This window comes from Sapajus apella, unplaced genomic scaffold (assembly GCF_009761245.1).
Source record: "Sapajus apella isolate SASKATOON/1434 unplaced genomic scaffold, GSC_monkey_1.0 scaffold16, whole genome shotgun sequence".
Taxonomy (NCBI): domain Eukaryota; kingdom Metazoa; phylum Chordata; class Mammalia; order Primates; family Cebidae; genus Sapajus; species Sapajus apella.
In genome coordinates, this window is record NW_022436956.1 from 228,513 (window position 1) to 245,809 (window position 17,297).

Below are 17,297 nucleotides of genomic sequence, written 5' to 3' on the forward strand. Positions count from 1 at the left end.
TCTGGCTGCTGCAATTTCATCATTTACTAGTTTCTTTCTCCAGGAAAACCACAATACGTAGGGAGTTAATAGATTCTAGACTCTAGTGCTGACTGGATCACAGGCTTCTGTCTTTTGCCCTCTGCATACCTAGGTTACGCTGAACGATTGGAAGAATTGTGCCAATATCTTCCTACCACGCTGAATACCACGAGCTCCTGAAAGTGATCTAGATGAAATCGTGCGAACGACGTCATAACCTGTCGGACCCCACGCTTCCCAGCGCAGCAGAGCTTCGACCTCACCCTCACACGCCTTATCTCCCTGGGATCATGTGACAGCCACTGCCAGCCTGTCATCTCAGAGCTACAGTTGCACATATTGAAACCAGATTTCCAGCTTTATTCACCACTTTGAAGCTGTAGCTGAAAGATTTTATCTGCTTTTTAAGCAGAAAGAAAAGCATATAGGAGCAGAAATGTCCGTTGTTTCTTATAATAGGAAAAGTAAAACATTTCCTGAAGCCTTTATAAAATTCTATTTACAGTCCAGAACCGCATCAGATGCCCAGGCGTAGGAGCCGAAGAAGTAGAGGGTCATCAGGAAATATTCAAGTTGGTAATTTCATGTCGATTTTAAAACAGGAAGCTGCTTCTCTCACCTCACTTCCATACTACGCTGGAATTCCGCGTTCTCTCTCTGACAACCTCCAGCCACAGTTCCCACAGTTGAGGCCACCTAGCTCCATCCCAGCCCTCGGCTGCCTCTGCCTGTGGAGTAAATGAGGAGGAAGGTCTGTGGCTGAGGGCAAGAGACTCAGTGAGACAAGGGACCTGCGCTTTCTCCTGGGTGGGTTGGGGCTGACCTCTCAAGTGGTCAGAGGCCGCAGCTCTAAGCCCATGTTCTGGTCACAGGCCGCCTTCTAGGTAGGGGAGTGGCAGGGAGGGCACCACTCGAGCAGCCGACCCCAGCCACACTCAGCTTTGCCCACCAGCCCAACCCAGCCTCACAGAAGTAGGCTCTGTAAGCCCCCCATGCTTCCCCAGGGAAACGGCTGTGTTTCACTTACGGAGGACGATGGTTCCTCGCGGGAGTGGGCAGACTCTGGAAGCCTCTGAAAGGGGAAAGGCTGCAGTCTGGAAACATGAGAGGCAGGAGGGTTGAGGAAAGGGGGCGCAGGCGACTCCTCACCTCCGCAGGTTTCCTGCTGGTCGGGGTTCGGTGGCAGGTGCAGCTGCCAGCTCTGAGGGGCGTGGACCTGAGCTTCCTGAGAACGGAGCCTTGGGGTAGGTGGTGTCCAGCAACTCGCTTTGGTCTGGTCACCTGAAGAAACCACTGCAGGGCACAAACACTTCTCGGAAGCTGCTGGGGACTGCGATCAGGCATCCATGCTGCCGTCTGTGAGAGGCTGAGGCCCTGCCCTCTCTTTGGGGAAAGTAAGAGTTGGGCCATGGATAGATCAAGGGAAACAAGGCAGTGTCGAAGGCTCCGGACCGTATGTGCTCATGACACAATACCTGGGAAGGCTTAGCTGCCGGAGGGCAACCTCTGGTGACAGCCACTGAGATCAGCGGCCTCTGAGCACCCACTGTGAGGGGAGTCTTCTGCCAAGGACCCCTGGTTCTCAGCAGGGTTTGGGAGAGAGGGTGTTTACAGGAACTTGGTTAGCTGTTGAGAGGAATTTGGGGAGGGGGAGGAACAGGATGTCCTGAAGGCCTGTGTCCCCCGTGAAGCCATGTGGCCCCCCTGAAGCCATGCGGCCCCCCGAAGCCCTGTGGCCCCCCTGAAGCCATGTGGCCCCCCCTGAAGCCCTGTGGCCCCCCTGAAGCCATGCAGGACCCCGAAGGCTTGTGGCTCCCCAGCAGTGAGAGGGAGTATAAGGAGTCTGTCTCCATCTGCTGGATCTCCCGCTCTCTGCCTACCTAGAGGTCTCAGGGCCACTCTGCACAGCCAGGAGGAAGGAAGGATCCAGCTGTCTGGTGTGCATTGACAGGACAGTGCCACAGTGGGGATGGGGCGCTCTCCCTCCCTGGAAACTCTTCTCTCCTGCCCCAAAGTCACTTCGTGCTTGTGGCCTCTGCTACTCCTCTTCCTCTGTCTATGGGGCTTCTTAGTCTCCAGCGACCTAAGTTCACCTAGGGCTGGGCAAGCTTGAGATCAGCAGGCACCTCATCCGGCCAACATGTCTCAGAGTCTCCACGAAGACCCCCGTGCAGGGGTGAGGGTACAGGACATAAACTGAGTCACCACGGGGGATGCAGGTCTGTGCTGCTGCCGTAAGCTGTGTGTCTTCAGGCACGTGTCAGCTCGGGGAGGGAGGCAGCTCAGGAGGACTGCCACGCTGCGCAGTCGGGGCCTGTGGGAGATCACACGGTGTTATTAAACACGTGGCTAAGTTCAGTCACATGATGAGAGGAAACTCTCTGTGAATCGCAGCATTTCAGGAATCTGCTTCATGAACCTAACCTAGGCATAACAGAGTGGCAGCCTCCCACAGTAAAACTACGACCAAATAGCAAGGCATAGATGTTCCATTGGAGTAATGGTGATCACCTCTTGCGAGAATCAATGCATTTCCATTCTAAGGATTCTGGGTGGCACACTAGTGTGCCTCCGACCTGGGCATCGATCATGGGCTTCAGAGGACTGCAGTTCGGGACAAGCCAGCCTGGGAGAAGGGGCTGGTGTCTGAGAAATAAGGTATTTGCACACATGGTTGTGCTTGGAATGACTGAGAAGCCTCTCTCAGTAGAATTGCATGACTCAACTGCACAGAGAAACAGTGACCTTATTCTACTTAAAACTCCAAGTGAGCATTGAGGTCTGATGACACCCTTTCATCGGAAAATAACTAGCTTTGGCCTGCCGAGACCCAGAGGGAAGAGAGGACTTAGAATTCTCGGAACTTTCTGTGTCTTTGTAGGTTGTTAATGCATTTATGGAGGCCATTTCTAAGTGTGTCTATTGCTGGTGAGTTTCAATCACGAATATCACTGAAATTGATGTTCTCTGCTTCAAGTCAGTGTTCTGAGGGGAATTACTTCTGTGCCCTCCATGGCAAGCTTCTCCCCCCTCCTCATTTTCTCTCTCCTCTTCTCCCTTCACCCTCTGCCCATCAATGACTTCTCTTCCTCCCTCCACGCCCTCTCTCCCTCGCCTCCTGCCCCTCCCTCCTCTTACCCTTGGTCTCCATTTACTTTCCTGCCCATGCCCTCTCCACCCTCTTCTCTCTAAACAGGTAGGAAAGAGGATCCTGGGGCTGTGTCTCTTCTCCCCTTTGCCTCCGTGCTGCAGGTGAGGAAGAAGAGTCCAGGGCAGCTTTTGCAAAGCTCCAGGGGTAAGAGGAGCTTAGAGAAGAATGTCAGGCAGGTTGCTCTATGGAGACCATCAGACTCTGCTGGTTGGCGGATACCCATCTCTGCAGGACAGCAGCTTATTGCATCTGGAGGAGCAACGGTGATGATGCTCACCCCCATCACTGCCGGCAAACAGGGTCTCAGGCAGCGTCAAGGAGGACCTTCTTTCTTGTTATTTTTATGCTGATATCAATTGATTTATCTTCATTTCTGATAACAACATGAAGATAAATCAATGGCAGCTACTTTGACTTTCAGCCATCTTCTACCCAGGCCAAATTTATAGTGAGGCCACGCACCTCTGGCACTGGCATGTCAGCGGCTCAGCTCTCTCATTGCACCCAAGTGTTTTCATCAGAAAACAAGGAGAACACTGAGTGGATTCCCTCAGCATGAGATGAGGTGCACACTGCCTGCTCAGTGGGTGCACTGCCCACCGCAGCCTCTAGCCCCGTGTTGCAGCTGGCAGGGTGGTGCCCACGGCTCTCCTACTTGGCTCTCTCCAGACCTACTTCACATACGCATGGAGTCATGGGGAGGTGGCCTTTGGTCCCATAAAGGGAAGCAGAGGCACAGATGGGTCACATGGCTGCAAGAAGCTCCCAAACTGATGAGGATCAGGATCCTAGGAGTTGCCAGTTCCAGTGCTCTGGAGCTGCGCAGGGTCCAGCAGAAACTGTCACCAAATCCAACAACCACAGCGTTACACATTGTGGGATCTTCAGCAAGTAAGCGCACACGCTTTCAACCCTTGAAGCCAAAAAATGGAGGACAAGCACCGGAACGCCACCAGGCTTCCTGCAAACATGACGGGCCAGGCCCATAGACCCCAGGAAGCAACGTCTTCTTACGTTTTCAGAATTCAGAGCCATAAAGATGCCTGATATAAACCCCCTTACACACAAGTGAGGAAGTTGGGCTCAGAGAGGTACAGAATTTGCTCATACTCACACAGGGGATTAGGGCCTGTGATGGGATCAGAGACTCAATCACCTAAACATTCGCCCGTGACTGCCTCTGCCGCACTCTGGGTGTCTCTATGGTGGAGATGGTATTGAGTTGTTCACTCCACTTCTTACTGAGCATGTGTGGAATACCAGAAACTTCGGCATTTCCCTGATGAGCAAATCAGCTTCTTCCCTCATAGAGCACACCATGTAGGATGCACGCTGTAAGCGAGTGAACACTCATTCACTCAGTGAACAATGGACCCACTGTCCATTACCGAGGCCCCGTGGAGACCAGCACAGGTGCAGTTCCTGGGTGCAGGGAGCCTTCTTCCATCAGGTGGTCTGTGGGAGCAGTAGCCAGGCCAGCACTGGGAGGGAGAACACCCCAGCAGGGGAGGCCTGTGTGGAAACTACAGGGCAGAGGCAGTCGTGGGCGAATGTTTAGGTGATTTAGTTTCTGAGCAGCTAAAAGGGGTCACTGTGAAGGGACTGGGCAGTGAAAGGCGTGGTATGAGGGGAGCCTGGGGGCCAGCAGAGACCATGGCTCTCAGGGGCTTCTGGAACAGGATTAAATATAAAATGCAGCAGATGCTACTGATGAGTTGTAAGCAGAAACAATGTTATGTAGCAAATGTTCTTAAAGACACGTGTGTGCATGTGATGGTGTGCATGTGTGTGAGCATGTGTAGTGGCTGTGCCTGTGACAGTGTGCGTGCATGTGTGTGTGGTGGCTGTGTGTGTGACAGCATGTGTGTGTGTGAGCGTGTGTGGTGGCTATGTGTGTGACAGTGTGCATGTGTGTCTGTGGTGGTTGTGCCTATGATGGTGTGTGTGTATGTGAGTGTGTGGTGGCTGTGCCTATGATGGTGTGTGTGTATGTGAGTGTGTGGTGGCTGTGCATGTGATGGTGTGCGTGTGTGTGAGTGTGTGTGGTGGCTGTGCCTATGATGGCGTGAGTGTGTGTGGTGGTTGTGCATGTGATGGTGTGTGCGTGTGGTGGTTATGCGTGTGATGGTATGCGTGTGTGTGTGGTGGTGGTGCCTGTGATGGTGTGTGTGTATATGAGTGTGTGGTGGCTGTGCATGTGATGTGTGCGTGTGTCTATGTGTGTGTGGTGGTTGTGCATGTGATGGTGTGCATGTGTGTGAGTGTGTGTGGTGGCTGTGCCTGTGATGGCGTGTGTGTGGTGGCTGTGCCTATGATGGTGTGTATGTGTGTGACTGTGTGTGGTGGCTGTGCCTGTGATGGGGTGTGTGTGTGTGTGGTGGCTGTGCCTGTGATGGCATGTGTGTATGTGAGTGTGTGGTGGCTGTGCCTGTGATGGGGTGTGTGTGTGTGTGGTGGCTGTGCCTGTGATGGGGTGTGTGTGTGTGTGGTGGTTGTGCATGTGATGGTGTGCATGTGTGTGAGTGTGTGGTCATGAGTATGGGAGTATGTATGAGTGTATGCAGTGCTGTATATGTGTGTGTGGTAGTGTGCATGTGAATGAGCGTGAGTGTATATGTGTGTGTGTGCAAGTGTGTGCAAGTGGAATAGAGGGAGGAAGCAGGAATGTGAGTGGGGTGTGTGGCTGGCAGACTGACACTGGCTGTGGCCACATCTAGATGAGAGGTGTCTGTGGTTAGGGTCAGATGGTGGCCGTAAAGACAAAGAGGTAAGGAGAGAGTCAAGGTATACTTTGAAAGTGAAATGGACAAGGCTCAGAGGTGCGTTTAAACTGAGTGATGAGACAAAGCGTGGTGTAAATGGTAAGTCCTACATTTATGGACTCAAGCAACTGGTTGGGTAATGGTGCCATTTACTAACATAACCAAGACCTCATTGAGGACAGGCTGGTGAGAGAACGTGGCATTCGGGATGCCTCCCTGGGGGTGTCTGAGAGCTCTTCGAGTGGGTCTGCAGGGAGGGCCATCTGAAGAGGGGAGTTTGTGCCATCTGAAGAGGGTGAGGCTGTGGGCACTGTTGGCAGGTGGATGATCCAGATGCCATGGCGGGAATGACATCAACCAGGGAGAGGTGTGGGATGTGGATTCTGTGCTGTCCTCCCAGAATGTCCTGAAGAGGCCAGCTTTTCCTTAGAGAGCCCAGTGTCTCCTCTGACTTCCCAACACAATTGTGTGTTATTTAGACACTGCCTCCATGTCCACTCTGGTGGTGGCGCTGCCTTGCCTCAAGCCTCTGAACTGTAGCAGGTCAGATGGCAGGTCCAGCCAGGGAGACCATTTCTCTCCATTTTATTGAGGTAAAATTGACATACACAACTCTATGTATTTAAAGTATACAGCATGATGTTTTATATAGACATACGTTGTGAAGTGATTACCATAATCGAGCGAATTAACATATCCTTCACCTCACAGGTATGTGTGTGTGGTGAGAATATTTGAGATCTACTCTCTAAGTTCCGAGTGTCAAATACGTTATTACTAACTTCAGTCCCCATCTTGTACACTAGGTCTCCAGAACTGACTCATCTCATACCTGTACGTTTTGCCCTTTGACCTGTGACCATAATCTCCCTGCTTCTCCGACCCCCGCTCCTGCTAGCCCTTTCTACTCTCTTTCAGTCAATGATTCCAGCTTTTCTAGATTCTGCATATACGTGAGATCATGCAGATGTGATTTTCTGTGCTCGCTTTATTCCATTTAGCATAATGTCTTCTAGGTTCATCTATGTTGTTGCAAATGGCAGGATTTTCTTCTTGTTAAGGCTGAATGATATTTTAGTATATATGTGCATGTTTATCACATATTTCTAATCCATTCATCTGCTAACCTAAAGAGAAGACATTATTTTCAAACTATGTATCTGAAAGGGGGTTAATATTTTAAATAAATAGGGATCTCATACAGCTCAGTAGCAAAATAATAAGAATATTAACCTGATTAAAAATGGGCAAAGGACCTGAATAGACATTTTTCCAAAGAAGGCATACAAATGAGCAACAGGTATATGAAAACGTCCTCAACCAATCATCAGGGAAATGCAAATTAAAACCATAGACAGTTATCAACGCGCACCTGTTAGGTTGGCAATTATGGAAAAATCAAAAGGTAACACGTATTGGTGAGGATGAAACAGTCATGATGAAAACAGTGTGAAGGTTCCTGAGGAAATCAGCAGAGCTTTCATAGGATCCAGCTGTCCCGCTTGTGGGTACAAACGCACAAGAAAGGCGGTCAGTGGGTGGAAGAGCCTGCCCCCACCGTGTTCGCTGTAGCACTGCTCACAGTAGCAAACACCGGGAAACAACGCAGCGTCCCTCAGCAGAAGCCATTTGTTTTAAAGCTAACAGGCCACACCTGGTCACAGCATTGTTTAGAAAACATTCTAGGCCAGGGAAAGTACCCACATCTCACATCAGCACACAGCGCTCCACCGCAGAGCACGTGAACTTGGCAGCTCAGGACAGCGCACAATTATTCAATGAAAATGGCTGGCTGAATAATGACAAACTGAAGCAAGTCTCAATCCCTCTGCGTCTCCACCCTACTGCCTGTGCGATCGTTAAGAGGAACTGCCACAAGTCACTCTACCCCGTTTTGCTCAGAACCCTCCTGGTGACAGGCAGCCTCAGTGCCTTCTTCCTCCTCACTTTGTTCCCTTACAGAGCTCAAATCTCACGTCTTTAGGTTGGTTCAGAACGAACTAGCAAAACTGCACCCAGCTGTTTTCCTAACATCTTCATGTGCAGCTCTGTATCTCACAAGGAAAGAGATTCCCGAAAGTACAACCAAGCCATATTTGTATACTCAAAGTTGTGCATGCTAAAATCTGACTACTCCCTGTAGTGACTGCCCCTGCAGCTCTCACTGTGGGCTCCCATGGCCGCATCAACTGTCTAAACGGAAATATTTGCATCTCCAGCTCCACTCCTTTAGCTCCTGCAGAGTGAGAGAGAAACAACTAGTCAAACACGAAATCCATTAACATGTTAATTCAGCTCAACAAACAAAACCCATGAGCGTCCAGCTCAGCAGAGAGCCTACCAGGCATGACTGATCAGATCCCTAGCTGAAGCCACGCTCTCTTCCTCTGTCCTCTCTGGAAGCCTGCTGATTATGCAGCTTCTTCCTTCAAGTTCAGGAGACGCTGAGAAATGCAGTTCCAAAGGATATAAATTAGGAAAATGTAAATACCCCTGGCTCCCTCACACAGGACTAGGTTTGTGTGGTGGGGGAAGTTGCTTGACCTCACTGAATCTTGGTTTCCTCATCAGTGATGACCTGCAGAGTTTTGTATGATGCCCCAGGGCCCTGGTCCCACCATGGGGAGCTCGAAATTGGCAGGCCTGCAGTGGGCCTGAGCAGCTGTAAAAGTTCACAGTGACTGCGATGCTATCGAGCTGCATGGCATCAGCCTAGCTCATGGCTCCTCAGATACGATGTGCAGACTTCGATTCAACATTGTTAATGTAGGCTCTGAGGTTCTGCAATTCTAAGAAGCTCCTAGAGGGGCTGGGGCTGCTGGCGCATGGACAACACTTTGAGGACCCAGGTTTCAGGTCGGTGGCTCTCAGGCTTGGCTGCACCTCCCTCTCAACTGGGTAAGAGCTTATGAAACGATTGGTCAGGAATCCCTACCCTCGCCAAGCTGCAGGACTGTGACCCAAGCTGGCTGATTGTCTGCACCCTCTGTGAAATTTGATCCTGGTCTCAGTGACTCAAAGACTGTGGAAGGTCAGAGCTGATGAATCCAGATGACAGTGACACCCGAGACTGTTCTTGGTCCCTGAGATTCAGCTCCCAGAGCTACTGTGGCTTATAAACCACAGGTGCAATTTTCCTTTTGTAAAGTGCTCCATATTATTCCAAATACAGCCTTTTTTATTTGTAGAAAAGCATCTTTTTGTAACTGGGAATTAAAGAACCATAACTGATAGCTCTGTGTGTAAGGTGTAACATCCCATAATTCTACTCGACCTGCATCGACCTGCGTGTTAGTGTTGTCGTCCTCACGGGGAAGAGGTGACAGCAACCTCCTGCCTGGCCCCATACCTCCATCCTCACCCGAAACCCCAGGCCTGGAGAACACACTTGTCACCTGCCCTGCCTTGTGTTTGAGTTTGTCCCTCCGTTAAGAAGCACTCTAAGGGCGGGTTTTGATAAAATGACTCCATGTTGGAGGCAAAACGCCTGCCCAGCTAACTCTCGCTTCTGGGAAGGACGGGTCAGGTCAAATGGTGAGGCAGGCAATGCTTACAGAAGACCTTTCTTCATTCTTTTCTTCCAGTTACCTGTTCAGTTTTCATCTCCAGCCTCCTCAGCATTTGCCTGATAGGAACCTATTGATGAAATGTGTCCCAAAATCCTTCACCAAAGAACAATTTACCGGTTTTGAACTTCAGTCCTGTCTGCTTTCTAATATGACAAGTAGACAATCCAAGCGTGTAGTCCGAGATTGACACCAGCAGTCAATAACAGCTCAGTTGCTCACTGTCCGGAGGCTGCAAGCTCTGATCCAGAGACAGAGTCTACCAGCGGGTTTCAGGCATGTTTCCTAGGATCAATCAGTATCTCTCCCCCTTGCTTCCACGTGACCCATATAGACACTTTGTTACTAATCAAGGGTGAGCTGGTGGGGCAAGTAATCACATTGCCCAGCCCATGCCTTTCGTTTCATGTAAGCTTCACGCCTCGGCCATGGAGTGATGATGTCTGTCCCCTTCTATTCAGCCTGGCCGAATCTTTGCGACTGCCCTGAGTAACAGGGTACAATGAGAAGGACGTGATTTTACTTCCAAGGCTAGCATCCAAAAGGTGATATGGCTTCAGCCTAGTTCTCTTCAGAGGTTCACTCTTGGAAGAAATTTGAAGAAGCCCAAATAGCCACATGGAGAAGCCACAAACAGGTATTCTGGCTGGCAGCCCAGCGGAAGGCCCAGCCCGCAGCCAGCATCAAGTGCCGTGTGAGGGAGCGTGACTGCACGGGGTTTCGGAGCCCAGCTGCCAAGCTGCCTCCACCCTCCTGGTCTTCCCAGCTGAGGAGGCAGACAGTGTGGCACAGAGATAAGCCACCCTACAGTGCCGCTCTCAGATCCCTGGCTCACAGAACCCAAGAGCACCGTAAAGCAGTTGCTATCTTACATGGCCAAGTTTCGGGTGGCTCGTGGCTTCAAGAATGAGAAATTCCAGGCTCTCGGTCAATGCTTAGTCATACTGTCCAGAGTTTGTTCTCAGAGAAAGCACATGACAGAGTGGCCCCTTTTCTCTCGCATCTCTCCAGTGACTGCAGTGGGAAGTGCCCAGGGCCAGACAGGCTTTCTCTCTGAATGTTCTCTCTTCCCGATATAGTAACCAGGCTCGGCTGGTTTCCCACTGAGCGTTGCAGACAAGCAGGGTCCCCTGTGCTGTGACTCCATTTCCTCATGCTATTGTAGGGATTCTCTGGCCGGGCTGATGGAGTGTGGTTAAGCTTTAATGTCTGGCTATGAATGCATAAAAATGAATGTACTTCCCAGCACTTGGTTCTAAGCTCTGAGCTGGCCTATGCATATTCTCATAAATTCTCATGAAGAATTTCCCATTGAGTCCAAACTAGTTTAATGAAATTCCGTTTGGAGGCTTGGAACCAAAGCCCTAATTAATAATAAAATGTTACTTTGCTTTCCTTTGCCAGGTTAACCTATGAATATATTTTCCTTGGAGAGCTCATTGAGGAGAGGAAGGTGGCTAAAACAAGAATGGATCTGCACATGACTGCATCTCCTGGCCAGAAGATCATTCTAATAGCAACCATGAGAGCTCCCTGGGGCACCCATGGAGGAGATATTTTTGAGAGAGAAATCCCCAGTGCTTCTTGAATCATGCACTTCGCACAGGAATTTCCTGCAAGCAAACCCAGCCTTGTGCTATAAAGACCTGATTACTTCCTGGGTGAAGGCAGCAGACTGACTCAGTTATTCCGCGGATAGGTGACTTGATAAATGAGTTGGCAAGAGCTCTAAGACATGTCTTTCAGGCATGTATCTCAGATTTGTAAAATTATTTATTATTTTTATTATTATTTTTTGAGATGGAGTCTCGCTCTGTTACTCAGTCTGGGATGCACTGGCACGATCTCTGCTCACTGCAACCTCTGCCTCACAGGTTCAAGTGATTCTCCTGCCTCGGCTTCATGAGCAGCTGGGATTACAGGCACCCACCCATGCCCAGGTAATTTTTGTATTTTTAGTAGAGATGGGATTTCACCACGTTGGTCAGGCTGGTCTCCAACTCCTGACCTCAAGTAATCCACCCACCTCAGCCTCCCAAAGTGCTGGGATTACAGGCATGAGCCACCACCCCTGGCCTCAGATTTGTAAGATAATTTAAATAAGTCAAAGGGTGATAATTCTCCCCTAATCAAACTGTGCCCATATGCCGGCAAGGACATTAATGTCATGAAGACAAGAGGAAGCTGAAAAATAAAGAGACATAGCCTGATACAGGCCCAGAGTTCAGGCAGGGCAGGGACGCCATGAGGATGCGGCTCATCCACAGGGCCTGGGAACTGGCCGTCACAGCCGTGCAAGGTGGTGTTCTCTTCTCTGCGGAGACAGACAGGTCACCAGCCTGATGGAGACCACATTAGGGGGCAGCTGCCAGGAACAGGCAGGAATTGCACCAGAATTTCTCAAAGCCTATGTCATAGAATACTAGTTTAATTAAAAACTGCTACATGAAGATTCTGTATCCAAGTGAATTTTGGAATCAGGAAGATCTGAAGCAAGTTTAATATGTAGATTTCTCCAAAGGATTTGACCACATACATTTCATTCTGGGAAACTTAAAGGAACACTAATCATCTCAAGGTGTTAAAAATAAATTTTGCTGAATGGTGGGGTTATAGTTAATTTGCATTTTTTCTTTTTGTTTATCCGTGAATCATATACTTTACATAATGACTATATATTGCTTTTGTGGTGAAGAAAATATTTTAATACAATGAAAACTCTTTTCTACCTGAGGTCAGGCAGATGTGCAGAATGGTGGCATTTGGAAGGTGGGGATAGAGTGGCTCTTCCCTGTAGAGGAGGAGGGAAATGCAGGCCGGATCCAGGCAGGTCAGTAAAGACGTGAAGACATGAGAGGCTGGGGTGAGCACAGACAGTTCAGGGCCTTCTTGGTTCCCTCTCCTCACACCCTCCTTGAATAGTCTAATTTCTTTCAGGACAAGGAGCTCCAAGCGGGGCTGGCACAGGAAGAGCTCAGGATAGCTGTTGCCACCTGCATCTTGGCCAGAGGCTTTCCTGAGCTCAGGAGCCAAGCTTTTCAACCCATTCCTGCAGCCGATGACGAACAGCAAACTTTTAATCCATTGCTAAGAGCCGCTAATCCCAAGCCGAATTTAGATAAACAAAACAGGAATTGATGCTTTTTTTCATACTAACCAACATTCATATTTCTTCTCTAATTTCGAAAGACATAATAACAAAACACTTGGGATCATGCAGCAAAGATACTTTAAGGGAATATTTATTATGCAAATAACTAAATTAATCACATACATTTGCATCCTATTAAGTATTAAAAAGCAAAGCAGCTTTAATAGAATTAAATCTGTTTCTACCAAAATGATCTCAGCTGGGAGGAAGAGTTAGGACAAGAGTCATTTGGATAGAGGTTTTCAATCCTGCCTAGGAATTCTAAAGTTCTACAGAAGAAAATATTTTCGTGATAATAGTTTATAAATCATAAATGTTAACAGAAGTCCTGCAATTCCACCACCGACTTCAACACCCTAATGCAGTTATCCATGCTGCTTTTTCCAACATCCTCCAAACATTGATTATGGATTTACACAAGTTTTTCTTTACTAAATTATGTCTTACAGACCTTATTGAAACAGTATTGCTTGCTCAAAATCTGTGAATTTTGTGTAAGAGTCATATCCCAAGGTTTTCTAAGGGTTGAAAGACAGTCCTGCTCTGGAGTCACCCTCGGGCTTCATGTGATGGTGTCCACCAACCATCTCCAGCCTGCAGGAGCAGGAGTCCGCCTGTCTAACCCTGCCCAGGAAGGAGCTGACGTAGCCCGCACTGCTCATGCAGCCCTAGGTCCCTCTGGGCTTACAGGTATGCTGGCCTTCAGCAGGGGTCAGCCCAGGTTTCCAGTGATGCCATTTCCTCTCCTCAGGGCATTCTCGGGGCCACCCTTGGACTTCTCCACCCCACCCCCCTGCTGCCCACACCTCCTTTCAGGGAAGAGGCGCAGGTACCTCCCGCTTTCTTTCCTACAGCTCAGCTTTACACGTTCCCTTTCACTCTACACATCATGGCAACTTTCACCCCTTTTTGGACTAAAAGTTCCTGACAGACCTTTGGAGAGAACCTCCCTGGCCCTTCAGATCGAAACTCTAACCTACGTTATTTGCAACAGAAAGAAAAGTGCTTCTATCTGTCATTTCAGATAAACTATTTATTTATGTTTTTCTTTATAGCAGCGTAGTTCAGATTTGCTGGATTTGGAGAAAGAAGCTCAGGTTTGAATTGTGATTCCACTTCTTACTGCTCGGTGGCCTGGGGCAGCCAGGTCAGCTTTCTTAGCCCTGGGGTCTCCATGGCTGGGTAAAAACGCCCACCTCCACTCAGAACCAGCCCAGCGTGGTGCCAGCAACCCTGTCTAACACAAGCAAAAAGGATTTCTTAATGAAAATATTTTGTCTTGCACAAAGCAATACTTAATTTAAGAAACAGCCAATACAGAAAAGAAAAGAGAGGATTAGAAAACTACTCTACAGAAAGAGCTCAGCGCGTGTCAAGAGTTTAATAAATATTAGTTCTTCCTATTTAGTTGTGCTTTCCAACCCAGTAGGCATGCTTTAAAAGACGGAGAAGAAAGGATTACAGCAAAAGCAGTGATAAGAGATTCCTGCATCTTCACAGATCAAGCATCTTGGTCTGCAACCAGATTTGTCTGAATAAAGGGTTAGGAGCCAAAGTTTGGGGCGTTAGCACCCCATCAAAATTTGGGGCATTAGCACCCCATCAAAATTTGGGGTGAAGGCCATGGGGCCCGTGTTAGGCTGAGGACAAGTGTATATAAGGGTGGCAGGTGGTTTTGCCCAGAATGAACTAGAGGGCAACCATGTTGGATCTAGCAGTGGAGCACAGTGTGTCTGCTCAGCAGGAGAGGGACATGTGGGGCCACTTTGTCACACCCTTAGCTGCATGGCTTTGGGCCCCAGCCTGTAGACGCTGCTGGAATCTGCTCAGAGCTTTGAGGAGAGGATTCCCGCAGCCAAGCTATGGAGGGGGCTAGGATGTGAGGGACCAGGGATAGCTGCTCTTCACCTCCGAGGGCAGGGTGGGGAGGGGTGGGAGGTGGGCTTTGCCGAGTGCCAGGCTGCAGGTGATGCAGTGACTGCACCATGGCCAGGAGCAGAACCACACATTCCTTTTGGTTTCTGTGTAATCCCTGCCAAATTTGCAATAAACCCTGCACATCTGCTGGGGCGTCTTTCTTTCCCAGCCTTTGCAGTCACCTGTCTGGCGCTCCTTGCCTTATTTCCCGCTTCTGGTTTTTCCCTGTTCCTCCTGCTCCCTTTTTCTTTTCAGCTTTCTTTCCAGTCATATGCCCCTCTATTCTTTTCCTTTTGGCTACTCTGCGTGATGACTCTTCACTATCTTCCCGCTCAGCAGAACCTGCTCTTTCCACTGTCAGCCCATGAGAGGGTGGGCAGGGCTGGCCTTAGCATTTGGTGACATCACCTGAGAACCTATTAGGTGGTTAAGTGAATAAATGCCCATTATCATGTGTAAGCTGCTTGTGGTTCAGTTTTCCTACTTGGCACCAAGAGGCCTAAGTCATTCTCATCGTCAGAACTAGGCCCTGCTCCATCTCTAGCATGCACCTCACCCCATTCCTACCCCTGAACTGCAGTCTGGCCGAGGTGCTGCCAGCTGCCCCCGGTGCCACACCACTGCTGCCCCTCAGTAGGTCCCTGCCCTCCTGGCATTTCTTGGTGTCATGGCTTTCTCAGCCATGGTGCTGGTCTAATTGCGAGGCAGTGGCATCTGTATGGCCTCCTCCCCAGCCCTCGCCCCTGCCGTGGGGACTCTGCCTGAGCTCTGAGGGCAGGCGGGCACCCCCCTCCTGGCATAGACACTTTGCCTCTCTTCTTTGCTGCTGTCTGGCTTCCCCTTGCTTTTCTGCCCTGCCCTTCTCCTGCTTCCCATTCGTCAATTCTTCTCCCAGCGTCTCCTAGGGTCTAGGCCTGAGCAGTGGAGACCTCCATGAGCAGGTATGGGGCACCAGGCAGGCTCCATCCAGGAGCAGACAGGCCCGGACCAGCTGCAAGTTCTCCCAGGTGCTGCAGAGCCTGGCAGGGAAGCTGCTGCTCCTGAGCTGCCTTCAAGGGAATCCTCAGAATAAAGGGCGCTAGCAACAGGCAGAGCAGTGCTTTACAAAGACAGTTCTGAACTTACCACCATCCTCAAGAAGCTTCAGGTCCAGAAAGAAAAAATGAGCCACCTGCGAAGCACACCTGTGTTATCACCTGGTGAGTGGGGAGGACCCCACCCAGGCACCACAAAGACGGAGCGTGGGGAGGGAGGAAGCACAGCCAGGCCAGGGAGACCTGCAGAATGCGGCGGGGCTTCTGGTTTCAATGCTTACTTGGAGAAGTTAGTTCATCTGCCTAAGCCTTACTTACATGGAAATGCCAAATATACCAGCACCTGGATTGCCACAAGGATGAGATGATTACAGCATGTATGGCCCTGAAACAGTGGTGTCCCCCTCCCTGCCCCGCCCCATCGTTACCCAACCTTTGGTCTTCAAATTGATTCTATAAGGTAGGTAGGTATTTGTAAGTTCACTTTGCAGATGAGAAAGCCACAGCTCTGCGTGATGACACACGTGGGAAATGTGAGGCCAGGCTTCAAATCCAGGTGGGTCTGGGTGAAAGCAGAACATTCCCTCCGGCCCCGCTGCCCCCTCTCTGCATGTGATCTTGGCGGGGTTCAGTGCCTGGCACGCACACCGTCCACCTGGCTGGTTCAGGCCTTTCGCCCCAGCTGTGTCCTCCACCCCCAACTAATTAACGGACAGGCTGCTATGAAGATGCACTCCTCGTGACATTGTTGGTGGCCGTGATAATCACCTGTTTTTTCACATATTCAGCCACCTTCTGAAGGGTCTTTTTATGAGACTCTTTTATGGATTTTCATTGTTCTGGGCCGTTTATTATGCAAACACAGCCTCAAAGTGCTCAAGGCGGTCTGCTGAAATGTGTTGTACAAGATAAGATAATACTTTTATTCACAAACCAAAATAAACAAGTGTAAATGACAATAGAACTGGAAAAGCTTTGCTCTTTATAGAAAGGGATGCAGGAGATCCTTTGAATGCTGGGAGGAGTCTGTACTGGATGACCCTGGATGAAGACATGCTGTTCTTTTAAGTGAAGGTTTTCTTTTCTGAAGAGGCTTTTGTGAGGATGGAACAGCGAAGCCTGGTATGGGAACGGAGAAAGGGCACTGAAATGTAGGCACCTGGCCTCAGTCTGTGGAGTTCAAAAAGGCTGCAGTCAGCGAGGAAATTTACATTCTGTGTAAATAAGCCACTTTCAGAATGTATGTTTTGTCTTAGTTACACAGAAATTTCTATAAAAGTACTTGTGACTGTGTCTGAAAGACTGAAACTATTTTAAAAACACCTTGAAATATATTTTTCTCTGCCTGGATCTGTGAACAGTTCCCAGAAGCCCCTTTTCTCTCTCTATTGGAAAATAATAATTCCAGATTTTATGCCAATCCATCCACTAATCTAAACCTCAGCTCTTACGTGAGCTGTGCACTCATGTCCTTCATCCTTGTAATCACAGGCTCCTGCCGGGAGGGGCCACGCTGCTTCTCCCCCGGGGGGGTATGACCCGGCCGGTGACTCACATGTCTGATTCCACTGCACTCAGTCTCACGGATCACACTCAGCTCCATTCTCAGAGACCAAGGAGGCAATGGGAGGAGAAGAGGATCCGCACAAAGAAGCCAGGTGAAAGGCTCACATGCTTATATGTGATTAGATGAGA

The 17,297-nt window shown here is 49.5% G+C and overlaps 2 long non-coding RNA genes across 2 annotated transcripts; one reads left to right on the forward strand and one right to left on the reverse strand.

Annotated features, from left to right (window-relative positions):
* Nucleotides 1-1,384: 1,384 nt before the first annotated feature.
* On the reverse strand, nucleotides 1,385-16,597 carry LOC116556000. Its single transcript, XR_004270778.1, has 3 exons — nucleotides 14,985-16,597; nucleotides 13,581-13,584; nucleotides 1,385-1,395 (listed from the first exon to the last, which is right to left on the reverse strand). It is a non-coding gene; the product is annotated as an uncharacterized LOC116556000 (long non-coding RNA).
* On the forward strand, nucleotides 3,441-16,949 carry LOC116555998. The gene is made up of 2 exons (XR_004270776.1): nucleotides 3,441-4,240; nucleotides 16,591-16,949. It is a non-coding gene; the product is annotated as an uncharacterized LOC116555998 (long non-coding RNA).
* The last annotated feature ends 348 nt before the right edge of the window (nucleotides 16,950-17,297 follow it).